Genomic DNA, 16718 nt, shown 5'->3' with positions numbered 1-16718 from the left:
AGAGAATTAAAAATTGTGAGTAATAATTTCACCGGTATCAAAGTTCAAATCATTTTAAAATACTATCAGATTAGGAACAGGTCCATTGCGTTCTCAGTGCTCATTACGCAGGATGCATACGTCACCTTTTAGTAAGGCACTAAATAAGAACATACAGTACCTAAATATAGGCACTGTAATGTTAACATTTTGATGCAACTCCCCTGTAAGAGTCTCTATCTCCTGTTCTTATGTAGGGATCACGACTTGCACACAATAACGTGGCATATGAGGACTCACAAAGAGCCACAGCATCACACTGTTCTCATTCTATGAATGCAGCCAGGCTAGAAGTGCCCAAAATCTTTAGTGGAAGACAACAGCATCCATTTCTGCAACTTCTGCTCTCCTGAAAATTCAGGACATCAAGAGCCACAGGATCAAAGACTGCTACAAGTCTTCATTGAAACCTAAGGCTGAGCCCACAGGCCTGGAATAACCACTAACCTGTGGGGAGAGTCAGATGAATCCAAAGCTAACTCTCTTTAAACTGACTTGGGCTGTTTCTATCTATCACAGAGCTGTGAACAGCAGACTTAAGTATCCAAGGCTCCCCTTTCCATTCAGTAACCTTCTTATATTTTCTCAGAACCCCTCCTCAGTGTTGTAATTCAAGTTTCAAACCCCACGGCATACTCTCACACACACACAAAAGAAACCCAACCCAAACCACGTGGTACTTAGCCTTAACAAAGGCATTTCTCAACCAATTGCTTTACTATTAAGAAGTACTGCAGCGTCCCAAAATTCTGTAAAGCTTGGCCTTGCCTCCATAGCAGTCCAAGTTTTGTCAGCATTCCAAGGCAAAGATTTTCCTGTTTCCTCTCTCTCCAAGTGCTCCTGTTCACAGACGATCCAGGTCTGCCTCCCACCCATCTCTTCTGCCAAACAAGCTCTCTTCATTACGCATTCCTGTTGAGAAGCAGCAGGTCTATCACCCATGCTGGTTCCCTTCTGTAAAAGCAAAGCAAAAAATAAAAATTAAAAAAAATAATCCAGAACTCTCTAATTCTAGGGTCTATTCTGGCAGTTCTGAGATCAAAACAAAACCTGTCCTATCATGGCTGTTGTCTAAGATGTCTAAAACTTATTTCTGGGAAGGCAGCTCGCAGTCCAAAATGGATGTCCTAATTCATTCTCCATTTTGGAGAGTGCAAAATTCTCCAGTAGAATGATGATAGAAATCTGCCTGACAGATTATGTGATCTCAATGCAGTAAACATAAACCTTTATGAAGTATATAGTTCTGTAAAGTGCATATAACACTTTTTTACCCCGGTACAGATAAACATATGTAGAGATACAGATGTATTATACAGATTAGGTTCTCTGGGAGCAAAAAGGAAATTCCAAGACATAACGTTATATTGCTCATAATCATGAGCAAAGAAGTGCTAATTAATGAATTGTTCTTACTGGACTGGCAGCTTTCAAGGCCCCTGTTTTTATGTCTATAAATCAGATTTTGTTAGAAACCAGTGACAGTGGCAGCAAAATTCAAGAGCTTTTAACCTAAGACACATTCTCACAAAGTCTGTGCAATGCTTGATGCACGCTTCTTATTTTTCATTAAAAATCAGTCACTCGATACCTCTAATAATTTCGGTACAGCCCATGGAGAGCTGACTTAAAGCTGAACAGAAATGTAAGCTTTCAGGATCTAAAGGACAAACTGAGGTTATCACTTCAGATGCTTAAGAAGATAAATGTACAATTTGACCTGAACCAAACTTCAAAGTCAGTGAAGGCCAAGTGAAGATAAAAAGAAAAATGAAAAAGATTTTGGCAATTGCTTAGCACTGATATTTCAGTAGTAGAGAAACAACATGTACATAGGTTAGAAGAAGCCTCCGTGCCCTTGAAAAATAACCTGAGACTTAAAAAACAAAACCAAACCCCAACAACAAACACCAAAGCCATAATGTATAACATTACTTTACACTCTAATTCATTCTTTCCTTTTTATAGCGTAAACAGCAGTGACAAGTATACTTGTTATAAAGCAGATGTTCTTCAAACAATTAATAGCAATAGAGAAACAGTAGCAAGAGAGGAAATAGTACCAAGGGAGGAAAAGGGGGGAAAAAGGAGGAAATAATATTTTTCCACCATACCACTAACCTAGAGACCTAGTGAGCCATATAAACACAGGGAAGGGAGAGGCAATTTCTTTCCCAAACCTATAAAATTCACCACTTATCTTTATCTTACATCCATCTCTGTACAATATTATTACTTTAAAAAAGTGTAATATTTTCTAAAAAGAGAATTACCCAAGCTCCTCATGAAAATCTAGAGAATTCTGAGGTCTCCCAAGCTTATCATTCACTGTAACAGCTAGAAGAGATTGAAAATACAGCTAAAGATATAAGTAGCACATGGGAATCCTTGCCAAAACTCCCTCCCTAACAGCTTATTGGCTCCCACTCCTTTTTCCTGCTCCAATCTTTACATCTGGACCGGGTTTTTAGATGATCATTCTACACACAGTCAAATATTACTTTTAGGTCAGATCTGATTTGGTGGTTTTGGCTGAACAAAGGCTCTGCCAGCAAGAGCTGCTTCAATCTCCTTGCCACTTTCAAAAGAAAATTAAGTAGTAAATCTGTTGGCAGATTACTAATGACAACGAACTATTTTCCAACTGATCATTATTTAACATGAAATGAGCTCATGATCTCAGGATGGTTCTGGCTGTAGGGTGCCATTACATCATTCACCCTCACTGTTGACACTGGAGCTTTTGGCACACATTTGACAAGACAGCACCTGCCTTGCTACAATTCAGATATGTAATTCATTGCTAGTTCAGTTCCCCTGATATACTACTCTAGGAAGCCACAGCTTAGATAAGAATAGGCTTTTTTGGCTAGGACATCCCTATCTGACTCAGAGGAGGAACAGAGCACAATCATAAAAAGAAGTTCTAGTCTTGTCTCTGCAGCAGAGTCTACATTTGCTACTGCCTGTGAAACCATTCCAATAAAGCATAACTTAACCACATTAGTGAAGGTACATCAGCAGAGAGATCACTGACTTACAATTGACAATAGGTAGCAAACTCAAAACTCTATGCACACCCACATTATCCCACCATCCAAAGTAAATATCCATTTCCTAGGACAAGTAAAACCTGTGCCCACAAACTCCCTGAGGCATCCAAATATGTTTTGGCTTCCAATACAATCTTCTTGGTAGCAAGTCTGCAAACCACTAAGCCCAGGAACTCATCACTCCTTGCTCCTCCCTTAAAGACCTCCACACATCTCCTCCTTCTATTCCTCAGTGGCTGGGTAGTGCTTTACAGGTTTTTTTTCAGCCCTTAACCCTTCATTAAGGCCCAAGTGGCAAGTAGAGGAGCCCCGATTAATCCGAGCTCTGTCTACCCAATGAGGCACTTCCTTGTGTAACTACTCATACTGAGCACCATTTCATTGCTGCAGTATAACTTCTGAGCTGCCTGGTTGGCTGAACTGCCATCCTGCAATATTGCAATGCCTAAAACATATCAAGCACATATAATGACTTTACATGAAGGCAAAGGAAGCATATTTGCATCCAATATTTGCCCAGCAGTAAAAGCCGTTCTGGTTTTACAGATATGGAAAAGACCACCACTGGTTCCCTGTGCCAAGTCCTTCAGCATCAGATATTGAAATCAGGTCCCTTGACTCTTAATTTCCCTATTCTAATGACAGCTACCCACATACTTAAGATGTATTTCAAGAGTTTTGTAAATTATTAAGTGCAAGCATAGAAATTTGGCACAGCAAATACCAGGCAAAGCCTAGAAACAGATTAAAATCCAAGAGGTAGTGTCCACACTACTGCTTATGTTGTGTCTTTATGAATGGACGTGGCCTTTTTCAAGCTGTAACTGCTATGATCACTGCTATTGACAAAATGGGATCATCAGCTCTACAAGCTCTGATAGCCATGAAAGTATGAGTTAGTAAACTGGGAGTCAAAGGTCAGAACCCATTCTGTCCTCAGAGTAAGTACTGGAAATAGTGACATCACTGTATGATGTAAGGACACCTAAAATAACCTTCTTAGGTTTTGTGAAGCAAGACAAGAAGCTGAACAGCCTAACTGCCTTGCAATCATTCACTCCTGTTAATTTAAAAAAAAATTAAAGTTATCTCCTTAGCACTTCCAAAACAAGGGGGATTTCCTCTTTTCTTAGCACCAAAGAAAGAGGCAAACCCGTGTAGCTCTGGGAGCTCATGAATTGCCAGCACCAAAGGTTCCTAGACAATCTCCAACTTGGATATTACAGTTTGTTTTAATGCTTTGTAACCATATCCTCTTTGATCTGCAAGTCTTTACATAGGCAGTTCTGTGCTTTGAATTTATAGGAACTGCTACTGCTTCAACTAGTTTAAGAGATAACTAATTTCCATTACTTATTCAAGAAAAAGAAATACTTCCAACAACATAGGTGAAGGTATCATTTTGTTATTAGCAATTGAATTAAAAGCCTCATCATCAGTTATCCTTTTCTTAAATTCCACTGGTGATCTATTGACGACTTTGTGCTCGACTCTAGGAATTGAATTCTGACTAGGGACAAACAAGCCAAGCTGTTGGTTTAACATCTTTGCACAAAATTAACTTGACCAAGATAAATACTTCTTTTGAAGTGATGGATAATTTTTCGCATTTGGTTGATTTGGGTTGTTGTTGGGTTTGTCGGTTTGGATTTTTTTTTTTTTTTAGATAAATAAAGTAGACATCAAATTTGTGTTTATGAGTCACTCATCATCTGCGAAATCACCTAGTTAGGCTTGTGGGTTTGTAACTGTAAGCAGCCTAACTTTAGCTTTAAAAACACAAATGATCCATCAAGTTTTTAAAAGGCCCACAGTTTCACAGAGAATGAAATGCTTCTCATGTTTACCTGCACCTTTGTGTCACACGTTTGTATTATCCTATTTCAACTAAGATGCAAACTGTGACAGCCTTTTGTCTTGTGCTTGGGGCATTCAAAATATCCCCCTTGTGGGTTTATCACTAAAAAACATAACTGAATTCTTGTCAAAGCCTTTCTTTCTGTGGAAAGATTCAGGCTTTTACGCACTCAATCATTTTAATCAAGAAGAAAGCACATTTAAGAGTTCTGATTTGTGTAATATTTGTCTGAAACTGTCCTACAACTTCCAAAGTTACTGAGGAATCCAGGCAGAGCAGCAAACAAGGGCAACATAATTGTGTAAGCCTGCTTTCCTTAGGAACCCTGGCTAAAAGCCCAGGCCCAGTTCTTCTATAATGTTTCGTTTGCAACATTTCAAGGTTCATTCAGTTTCATTGGGTACCCTTTGAGGTCTGCTCCTTAGAGAAGCACTCGTTTGTTCCTAAGACAAAATTCCATGCCAAAGCAGCACCTGGCAGCACCAACTCCTGCCCTACCCCTCTGAAGCCTTTGTCCTGTTCGCTGACCAAGTCTTAGCAATTCAACTTCTCTGAGACAGGCCATGGAGACTGAACGTCTTAAGTTTTCAGTTTCACCTCTATTCAAATCACATGAAGCTCATCGTTTCTGCCTTTTTCTTAGCTTTGAACAGGAGCAGTACATGATATTAAAGAACAGACGACCAGCCAAGCCAGAAATGGCTCTGAGTGATCACATCCGTGATAGGTTTTCCCTATCCCACTGTCCCACTTTCAACAGAAATCTCCCAGTTCCAATAGCATAAGATGATGTTTCAAAACATCATTAGGCACACTCAAGGCCCATCACAACAGAAAAAATGCACTGCCATGATTTACAATGCATCAGGCAGTGACTCGTATAACTGGCTCCCTTGAGAGCTCTTTTGAAGTGTACATGAGTCAACAGATTGACAGCAAAGAACAATATGCCATCACCAGGCATTAATGGGCAGCCTCACTGTTTCTTCTGCAGCATGTCTCATTCTCCTGTCTCCAGTATATCTCCTTTATATCTCCCTCTGGCTCTGTCAAAGCAAGTTACACTATATTAACTTGCTGATCAGGTCCATTCATACTGCAGAAATTAAATTACTGAGAAGTGCAGCATCTTTGAATGCTAGCAGAGCTAAAAGTTATAGCACCTTACCTCACTGAAGTCCATGGAAGTTTTTTTTTATAAATCTGAAGTAAACCAAAGTGTCACTTCCAAATTCTGAACACTAGTAATGCTGAGCCCCCCACTCAAAGAATCTTACTTGTCCATGCAGTCTGTAGTCCCTGGTGGTCTTGTGTTTATCTGTCTTCACTAACACCTGCCTACCTTTCTGCTGCCTTAAGCTACTCCTAACACTGGGCCACCCAGAAACCTTATCTGATTTGAACAGAATTTTACTCTTTTGAGATATAATGGACGTTTCTGACAGGGACACTGTATTTCTGGAACAGCGGTTAACAAGTTGTTTGGCCACTTCAGGGAAAGTGCACTGCTGAAAATCATTAGCAGCATGACTTCCTTCACAGTTGTCATGCACAACACTGTATTATGTGGACATGAAATTCTGAAGTTGGCTTTGAGAGTGAAAGATAGTATGATACGTGTCACTTGGTCAGGACTTAAATTTTGGCCAGTCTACCAAGGACTTTTACAGAGGCACCATATTTCCCAGCAGATGCTGGCGCAACACACACAACAGAATGATAATTTCTGCTAGCATTCCGTTCACTAAGCCTTCCAAAAATATTGTTACTAAATTTGCAAAATAATGTCTTCAATCTGTAGCAGTAATAATAATAATAATAATAATGTGAAACAACAAGGAACATCAATAAAGTGCCGTTGTCACAAATCAGAGTTACATAACTAATAGCACTGTGTGAATATTTACACACATATAGATACAGGGATGTATGCGAACAGCATTTAATGTTCTCAGCTATGTGTTTTCTTCTAAGACTTACAGCAACTGTGATGATCGGGATAGGTTATTACATTGCACATATGTATGTTTGTAAGCATATATATATTCGTAAGCCCAGGACACATCCATACTTATAGAACAGAACATATCTAGAGTGCTCTGCATATTAACATGAGGCAGCAAAATAAGGTTAGATAAATGCACTCTGTGATATTATTCTTCTCATCTTAAACATACGCATTAAATTAACTTTTTGGTTTCTTAGCAATGTTCATGTGTCCATACTAAGACTATTGACACAAACTGAATTACTACAAAATAAAGTAAGAAAGAGTAAGGTATTCTAAGAAAGCAGCTGTGTTCTCTCAGAGTTTTCTCTCCACAGCATAGAATAAGCTTTATTTAAATTTCTGCATTTAACAGAAATACTGTGTATTACAATATCATTTAACACATTCTGAATGAATAATAGCTGTCAGAATTCAAACCTTTATACAATGTAAAGACATTCCACTCCTAAAAAACAAGTAATGTAAGAAATTATGTTTTGGAAGATGACACCACCACTATATTCGTTATTAAGCAATAAGTACTGTCTGTTACGTAATCCTTACCTCTCTCTTTCAAACATGGTTCAGTGTGTGTTAGGGAACCAGACAAAAACAACAACAAAAAAGAGCTACATTTATTTCAGCTTTTCCAGCTTCTGTAACTGGAACACAGATTGTAAACCTATGCATAGCGTGAACTCCCCCTTTTCCCCAAAAATCTTCCAAGCTCTCAGTGAGTGTAAGTAATTAATACCACTTTGGCCCAAGATTCCACATTCATTTCACTGTTGTACATCAAACATAATGCAGTGTCTATCCAGTTATCACTGTTGACTAAAAGGCTCTTTATTCCAGGACAAGAAATTAGATTCACCAAAAGCAGCTGTTGCTCTACTGCCCTCTTGGCCAGCACGGCTCATCACAACACAGCTCCTGCTAACCACATCACATAATCATGCATGGCTGCGTACTTCTTTATTTTCGCATGAGTTAAGCATGTTACATTTGAAACTTTCAATCTTTTCATTTCACATTTAAGGTTAAAAGATTCCATCTTCAAAGGGGAAGTTACTCAATTTTCAACTAACATTATTTAAAGATAGAAATTCTAGCCAGGACTTAGCTCTATGCAGCTTGTTTATATTTTGTGACTGCAGGCAGACTTGCAAGAGATTGAAACAGATGTCAATCATCTGCCTTAACTACACACAGGTAAGACAGACAATTAGCACTTTGTAAAGTTGTAAACAATTCAACACAAACACTGAAAGTAATTCAAACTTACCACGGCCTGTTACACTTTTCAGGGCTAACCAGTTAATCAAACAGCTCCACACCTGAGTTTTATCTCTGAACAGCTGATGATCCTGCATAAGACTGTTAGCATCCAGGTGATTCAATTCTAGCTCCTCGGGAGATTAATGACTATACTTAGGCTTGTCAGGTTTTCTTACACCTTGTAAGGGGTGCAGAGGTGGGTGAATACAAGAGATTCTGGTATTTGCTGGTATAGGGATGTGTAGCTCTTACTATGCCTCTTAACTGCAAGAGAGAGAGGAGGGACATAGATTTTAGCATTTTAATAGTTAACAGATGATTAACAGCTGTGTAAACACTAACATTTGCTCCATAAGGATACTTTTTTTTTCATCTAGTTTTATTTCTTCCTTAAGTGTCCCGAGACCCCTTTTCATCAAGGCATGAAATCTCCACTCTATAAGTTTAGTATTCAATCCAAGGTTGCTTGCAGTCAGGCTATTAACATACTTTACACTGAGGATCCAAGCTCAGCTCCTTGTACCTTCACTGCTCCTAATGCATTTTCCTGGAGCTCCCAGGGCAGTTATCTCCCACTTCTCTTGAAAGAACAGTGTGGCTCTGCCTGTTGCAAGACAAAGAACCATTAGCCAGGACTCTTATCACCTAGCTAATTATGCAGGCCACTGAGTAGACTGAAGTACCGAGAATGTCCCCATTATTTTTCAACATTCCCCCCAATCCTAAATGACTATATTTTAAAGACTTGTGAAGTTGATTAAAACCATGAAGACTATCATGAAAATATTTGTGTGAAGGATGGTTTGAGCATTTTCTCTCTAAAAACATCTGAATACCTAAATCTTACAAAAGTAATTGCTTAGAACACACACAGTTTTAGGGACTGCCTGACATAATGGCATTCACTTTACAGAAGTTAAGACGTCACAAAAAGAGGTTAGGTCTTCACAAAACACACTAGTTGTATCAAGCTGCTTATGGACTGCCCAGAATACCCATATGTTTAAGTGCAGTGTTCTGAAAAAACATTCCTGGGGATGCTCTACCCTTCACCAACACATCACAGTACAAGAAATAACCTGAAGATTACAGTTCTGGACACGACATCATTTTACTTCAGCATTCACGAGAACTACCCTGATCTAGACAAAATACTTTTCTATAAAAAGCTCTGTTGCACTTTTCTCATGGTGTCTAGGTTGGGTTTTTCTTGGTTGTATGGCTCTTGTTTGGTTAAATTGGGCTGTTTCTCTCAGTGAGCAGTAGCCCTTCCCCTACATCAGGCTGGATCTTACACATCCAAACAGAAGGCTCTCCTAAGTAGTGCTGGGCTTGATAATCATGCACAAGAAGAGCGCACTACATAAAGAGCAGAGAGCCTTATGCAGACTAAGAAAGGTCAGCGTTACTGAACACAAGTAGCGTGCGTTCCTGTTTCTCTCCCCTGCTAAATCCTCCCCATCTTCAAACCTCCAGGATTTTGGCTTTAAAACCAAGCACTGACACCTGACTTATTTTCTCTAGTACAGAAGTGCTGAGGATGAGAGAGCAGAAGCCTCCACCCAATTGCTGTGATCCTCCACCCCCCCAAAAAAAAAAAACAACAAAAAACAAACCCATGGTGAAATGAATTTCCATAGACTATAGTGCTCATTGTCTCCTAATATGATGATCCACATGCAAGTTTACTGCCTGAAATCGTAAGTGCAGACAGGCACAGTCCCAAGTCATCACAACATGCATTTGCCTTCAGAAGACTAGAGCCTCAGGCTGTGTCTAGGATTTTATAGAAAGGTAGCCAACACCCATTACCTGTCACTTTAAAAACCTTACACACCTCTTGCAGCAGTGAAAACTTAACCCTTTTCTTTAGTCATCAAACATCCTTTCCATGACTCCACCCAGGTGAAAGCATTAGCTCACGAGCATCACCTGGAAGACAGACACAGTAGTCCCTAATTCTGCAAATTTTCTCCTTATGGCTAGTTTCAAGCAGGCACCAAGTCTTTTCAGCTGTGTACTATGTCTACAAGTGCTCAGTACTAATCACTCAAAATCTCTGTGACACATCTATATATAATATTGAAAGATATTCTGTTTGCACTTAAATATATGGAAATTACAGGTAGCAGAATAATTTAAGTATTAATTTTAAATTGTGTAATATTAAAGACTAATAAAACAATCACAGCAGCAAAAATAATGTGGATACAATACCCATAAATGTACAAAGCTAATGACTTTGAAGATAAAGCATATACTCAGAGCAGGAACACAGACAGCAGCGAAAGCTTTTCTAAACTGAATATACAGTATTTAATTGTGGCCCACCATAAAATCCCACTATTTTTTAACTAGTCTGCATCCTTTTCAATCTTTGTTGGACATAAGGTTATACATCTCAATAGCTTTCCCTCTACTGTTACACCTAATAAATAACAACCCCGTTTATATTCTTCTAAAAAGGTAGTGAAAACTTGCAGCCACAGAAGGCACTTATCTCCTACATAAGCCTTCCACCTCAATGACAGGGAATGCTAACAGTGCATCTTTAGCAAGAACTTTCTATTTTCCAAATTACTAAGATGTGGTGCCATCACTTCCTCAGTTCACAGTCACAACAAGTATTCCAAGTTAAGTTTTTCTTACAAAGAAAACTGTTTATTGTGATACCAAATAAAATTTAATATAACAGTAAGTCATATATTTCATTCACTACAATTACATTTTTTGTCCTTCTGCAAGTCAAATTTAACGTTGTCTTGTAAGGACAAAAATAACTTCGGAGACAATGTTTTAGAGTAGACTCAACCAAACACTTGGCTGATCGTTAAGTTACCAATTAGTGCCATAAGCACAATTTCTAAAATGGAACTGCTTAATCCTTAAAGCAGGAATTTCAGAGAGTAATTTTTCTATTTACTGTTTTGAGATTTTTGTATCTTGAATGTTTTAGTGCTTTCCATTCCAATTTCAGGAAAAGACAGTAGTAGCTCTAAAGGATGCAGTTGGGCAGATTGTTGCAGGTCCCTTTCAGCTAACTATTCTAAAATGTTCAATACATTTTCTTTTTTATTTAGAGTATGCTACACTAAACATAATAAAAATGTGCAGAAGCAACTATTATGAAAGAATTATTTAAATTAAGCGATAGCTTTTTCAAGGCAGAATGTTACGAAGCATGGACATCACTTAGGCTTTGTTTTTGTTGCTTTACAAGGTGATTTTGTACAATTAGCTATAGTTTGCTGATGCAAAACCTTAAGCAGAGAGAGACATTCTAGTATTTAGTTAGACAAGGTCAGCTAAGCAAGGTCACTCTTGCTTAGGAGCCTCGCAGTAAACCTCCTGCTAACTGGCCTGTGGTAAAAATAAGTTAGTCATCCAATGACTAAAACAAAAAAGAAAACAAAACCCCCTAAAACCACATGAATTTTTGGTCAGCCATACCTGCTTTACTTGCTTAACTTCTTACAGATAAGCAAAACCTGATTACATAAATTACAAAATTGCACCCACAGTTTCAAATTTCAGGAGAGGGATGCTTTCCTTGAATGCTTCAAGTTCTTGAGCTAAACTGAGGCTATGAAGGATCACGTCATTTGTCATGCTGATTTTGATACCCTCATTTGTGTGCCACAAAATAAAATGGAGCCAGAGCTGACTCCCCTTCACCCCCTACCCTTAGACAAGAGGGCAAAGTGGTTATGAGATGCACCAGCAGTGGACAAAAATTATAATTTCTGCATAGATGAAAGGAATACATGAGGTCTGTTCCTTGTCAAACTTGTACATTTATTTTAAGCTAAAACTTGAAAGTGAACACCATTACTCCAAACAAGATTAAACCTATAATTCACTTTTTGTATTTAAAATTTTACACAGTGGCCTGACTTCAAACCATGGAGAAGAAATTACTTTTACACTAATGCAAGTTTCATAAACCCACTCTCCAGAGTAGTCACACAGCTTTTAGTCTCGAAGCATGATTATGCCACTTAGGAAGTTTCTGCATGTTCTTATAATCATAACTAACATTACTGTACTTACTTAAGTTGCCCCTACACTAATCGTAACATTCTAGTTCCATATGCTCTTATACTGAGGCACTGACATGAGGGAGGACCATGTGGAGATAAGGAAGCAAGACCTGTCACCGAGAAGACTCTCCAGAGAGAGACTTGACACCAGAATCTTGTAGAGAAGCCATTGTTCCTCTTTGCCATTAGATGTCTGGAAACCTGAGTGGCAAGCACAGATCACTCCATTGGCTGATCATCAGGAAAAATAACTACTGCCCGTTACCTTGAGTCTATACTGAAGTCCATACTGAGAATCTGCAAACCTGATGCTACACCAGACAGGAGTAAGTATGCTTCTGGATAAGGAACTCCTGGGCTTTTTGTTCTTGTTTGATCTTCCACAAGCACACGAATGCCTACGTAAAAGAAGTGAAAAACAGTCTATTATGCAGAAGTTCAGAAACCTTTGGATTGTCTTCACTACTTTAACTTACCTTTTTTTGCCCTTGCATAAAGGTGCCAAAGTGAGCTATAATTATGTGAGTGCAGCTGGTTGGCATAATTTAGATTTCCAAAAGATTTTTGACAAGCTTTTATGTGAGAAGCTACTGGAGAAACTATGAAGGTACTAGGGGACAAAGGTAAATTACTGTCATGAATTAATATCTTGTTGGAGCAAGACAATCAAAGTGTAAGATCAAATTGTTGGGATTTATTATGACTAAAGGTTAACAGCAGGGTGCTTCCAGGTCCTATACTCTGTCCAGTGTTCTTAATATACTAACTCAGGCCAGTGAGAGAGGAAGAAATAGGGACAGGTAAAGAATAGTGAGGTGACAAGAGCCTGCAGCTATCAAAAATATATTTGAGAAAAGGAAAATACATGAGTAACTTCATTGTTACTTCTGTTACATGTATGAACAATGCAATGACAGAAGCAATTCAGCACTGAGACAAACATGAAATCAAGAGAAACTTCAAACAAGCTATAAAAACTCCAAAGCTGATAGAGCCCCGTGCTCAGTATGTAGCAGCAGCCAAAGATAAAGCCTAACATGCTGGATTCCGTAAGAACTAGGTCATGGAGTGGTATCAAGTACATATATATTTTAATCAGAGGCATAACCTTGCTTCGGATACGGCATGCGGCGTAAGTCACCTTTACTGACAAATGCAATATTGTAGGACTAAACAGACTTGGGGGAGAAGCAAGGCAACGATCAAAAGCAGGGAGCAATTTGTATAGGAAAAGAGATTGAGAAGAGTAAAAAAATTTAATCTCGGAAAGCAGACATGATGGAAGTATGTAAACTAATGAATGGTACAGAAAAGGAAAAAACAGGAACTTCTGTTTTCATTGTCTCAAATCACAAGAAGATATTGAATGAAATAAAGAGATAAGAAAAAAAAGTAAAAGCATTTTTATGTAATTCACAACTCAGCATGTTGCACTGCCACTACCATTACAGTTTTGATGCTATAGAGATATTAAACATTTATACAAGCATAAAGACCATCCAGCTATCTCAGTAACAAGATTTGAAGTTACATTAAACTATTGCTCCAGTGTCTGGGATATCTCTGGGAAAATATTACCTCACATCTACCTTGTGTAGCCTCTCCTTTTCCTCCGACACATCTGAGACTAGTCAATGTCATGGATAAGGAAAGGTAAAGAAAGGGCGTGACCCACAGTAGCGATTCCTGTTTTTCCATGCATAGGACAGATTTACTCACTGGAAGAACAATTATTTGTTACAATACTTTAGTCTCATTGCTGAAGGTATGACTAGCTTAAATCACTGTGAATTGGTTAATTCTGTTCTGAATATAAGGAAATAAATTTTCTCACAAACATTTCAAAGGCATCTAAGCATTTCACAAAAATCCATGTAGTTATTTTCTTAAAATCCTATAAAGTGGGGGAAAATATAATACTCCTGTTTATAAATGGGAAACTGGAACAAACAGACTAAGATAACAAACATCTACAGGCCTGAAATGACTAGGTCCCAATTTTCCAGAGTACTTCCTTTAACAGTTTCTGTGCCCAAAGCATGGCCTTGGAGACTTTGGTTCGTTGTAAGACAATCTCCCAGCACTTGTAAAGTACGACACAATTACTTGTGCAAGATATCACATGTGGCAGTATAACAGGACAGACACACGAGTGCATGACCACAGAACATTGACAAACCTCTGATATAGTCAATCATTGAGCAATTCAAAATCTAGCCCCTCCAGTTTTATTCCTCTTCCTTCTTGTAATCCAAATTTTCAAATACTTACAGCATGTCTATGTAGATGGGTCCAGACAGAGCTGAACTTGTTCTGACTAAACCAAGCTCTTCAAAGCTGTTGGCACAGATGAATCCTGCTGCACGTTTATACCACTACTTAACTAAGGAGCTGCACAGATGCCAAAGTGGCTCAGTGAGCAGTGTGAACCGCTTGTGAGATGTGATGATTAGTGCTGATGCAGCTGTAGCAGATTAAGTAATGCTAAGAAACACAGCCTCACCAACATGCAAAGGGGAAAGAAATACTGTGAGAAGCTATGCATTGTTTAACGTATCTACCCCTGCCTGCATGAAGCAGCCGACACAAACATCCATCATCAACTTATGAGCCACCGGGTTACTGCATTCATTGTAAAATCAAGTTGTTCTGTTTCTTAGATTTGAGCTCAGGACAGAAGAGAAAAAAAGATGACCTGCTCTCTCTTTAGATACAATTATGTTTCAGGTGTGTTGAGGCTTTACTAACAAGAAACGTTTGCAGCAGTTTCCTTCCAGCTATCCTACTTTTTCCACAAAGTTTATCCACTGTACTAACTTGAACACATACCAAGAGTCCTCAAGTGGTAAAGATGGCCAGAATTATAGACAGATCCAAGGTATTACACCCGCCAACTGCAAGGTGCACTGCATGGGCCCATTCTGTCCTTCCCACTGGTCCCAGTTATGGATATACCTCTCCATACCCACATTCATGGAGTAACTTTGTTCAAAAAATTGCCTCTCTGTGCATTTTGTACCAAGGGACCTAAGAATGAACACCCAGTGGTCCACTCCCTGTTCCTACTAGCTAAAGCTGCTGCCCTAAGTCAAAATCAGTTTTCCCCTAGCATCCTTTGAGAAAATTCCTAGGAGCAAAAGTTCCAGCATAGCCAGAAAGGCTGTTCCTAACGCTCTTAAAACAAGCCTGAGCCCAGTGTGAAAGCAAAGCTTCATTTCTTCCCTTCCTAAGGGTGATCTTGCCAAAAAAAAAACACCCTCCCGCCAAAAAATCCACTCAAAAAACCCAAGACAAACAAGCCTCAACGAAAAACAAACAAACAAAAAAGAATCCAAAGAAGAGGAGGAAGGGAGGAAAGAGAGAAAGAGAGGGAGGGAGAGAGGGAGGGAGGGAGGGAAGAGAGAGGGGGAAGGAGAGAGAGAGAAAGGAGAGAGAAGCACTTGTTTCACAAGGTTGCTGGCTGTCCCACGCACAATGAGAAGCGTGAGGCAGTTTGGTTGATGGTGAGAGAGGGAAATTTCTTCAAATCCCTGACGTGTCTTTTGTTAACTTCCTGTAATTACTCTTTTGGCATGACCGTGCCGGGACGCTCAAAACACCAAGGTGAAGAGGCAGCCCTCACAGCTGGGAAGCAGGACTTCCAACACCCTCTGAGTCTACAGTCCCTCGGAGACACAGCTGACTTTTTCTCACATGGAAAACACCAGCCTCGTCCTCCCGAGCTGCCGCTGTACAGAGTGGTACCGAGGAGCTCTCTGTCAGCCCTGCTTGGGCACGAATCCAAGTGAGACACAAACAAGAGGGGGGAGAAGGGGGTGACCAAAACCCTGGTGCCTGGTTGAACTGACATGACTCACCAGTGTGTCATGTCTGTCCAACCCCCCCGCACTCATCCCCTGTTCAGGATGTAACAGCTGTTGTATCTCTAGCGAGGCCGCTGTAATTATGCCATGTAAATAGAGTAATAAAGAGGATTTGCTGTTAAAAAACGCTGTTGCTTCCTTTCGCAGTGCACTGACTGCGTGGGGAAGAGTGGGGGGAGGAAGGATCCCTTCTCCGCTGTAGGAATTCATTATTAACTGGTCCAGAGAAGATGATCTGAGGGCTGGAGCAGCTCCACTATGAGGACAGGCTGGGAGAGTTGGGGTTTAGCCTGGAGAAGCCTCTGGGGAGACGTTAGAGCAGTCGTCCATTACTTGAAGGGACTGCAGGAAAGCTGGGAAGGGACCCTTCATAAGGGCATGGAGTGATAGGACGAGGGGGAATGGCTTTAAATTGGAGGGGGGAAGATTTACATCAGACATTAGGAAGAAATTCTTCACGATGACAGCGGTGATGCACTGGCACAGGTTGCCCAAAGAGAAGTTGTGGATGCTTCCTCCCTAGAAGTGTCCTGGGCCAGGTTGGATGGGGCTTTGAGAAAACATTTTTGAAACGTTGAAAGGCAATAATGGGGGGGG

The 16718-nt window shown here is 39.7% G+C and overlaps 1 long non-coding RNA gene across 4 annotated transcripts; it reads right to left on the bottom strand.

Annotated features, from left to right (window-relative positions):
• Positions 1 to 742: 742 nt before the first annotated feature.
• LOC138718585 (uncharacterized) lies at positions 743 to 16016 on the bottom strand. 4 transcript variants are annotated; one of them, XR_011337108.1, is made up of 4 exons: positions 15952 to 16016; positions 12524 to 12656; positions 8226 to 8482; positions 743 to 993 (listed from the first exon to the last, which is right to left on the bottom strand). It is a non-coding gene; the product is annotated as an uncharacterized lncRNA (long non-coding RNA). The 4 variants fall into 4 exon arrangements; XR_011337109.1 differs by lacking the exon at positions 15952 to 16016 and adding an exon at positions 15732 to 15802; XR_011337107.1 differs by lacking the exon at positions 15952 to 16016 and adding an exon at positions 14530 to 15378.
• Between the last annotated feature and the right edge of the window lie 702 nt (positions 16017 to 16718).

Source organism: Phaenicophaeus curvirostris, chromosome 3, assembly GCF_032191515.1.
Source record: "Phaenicophaeus curvirostris isolate KB17595 chromosome 3, BPBGC_Pcur_1.0, whole genome shotgun sequence".
Lineage (NCBI taxonomy): Eukaryota > Metazoa > Chordata > Aves > Cuculiformes > Cuculidae > Phaenicophaeus > Phaenicophaeus curvirostris.
This window is presented reverse-complemented; position numbering and strand designations above follow the sequence as displayed.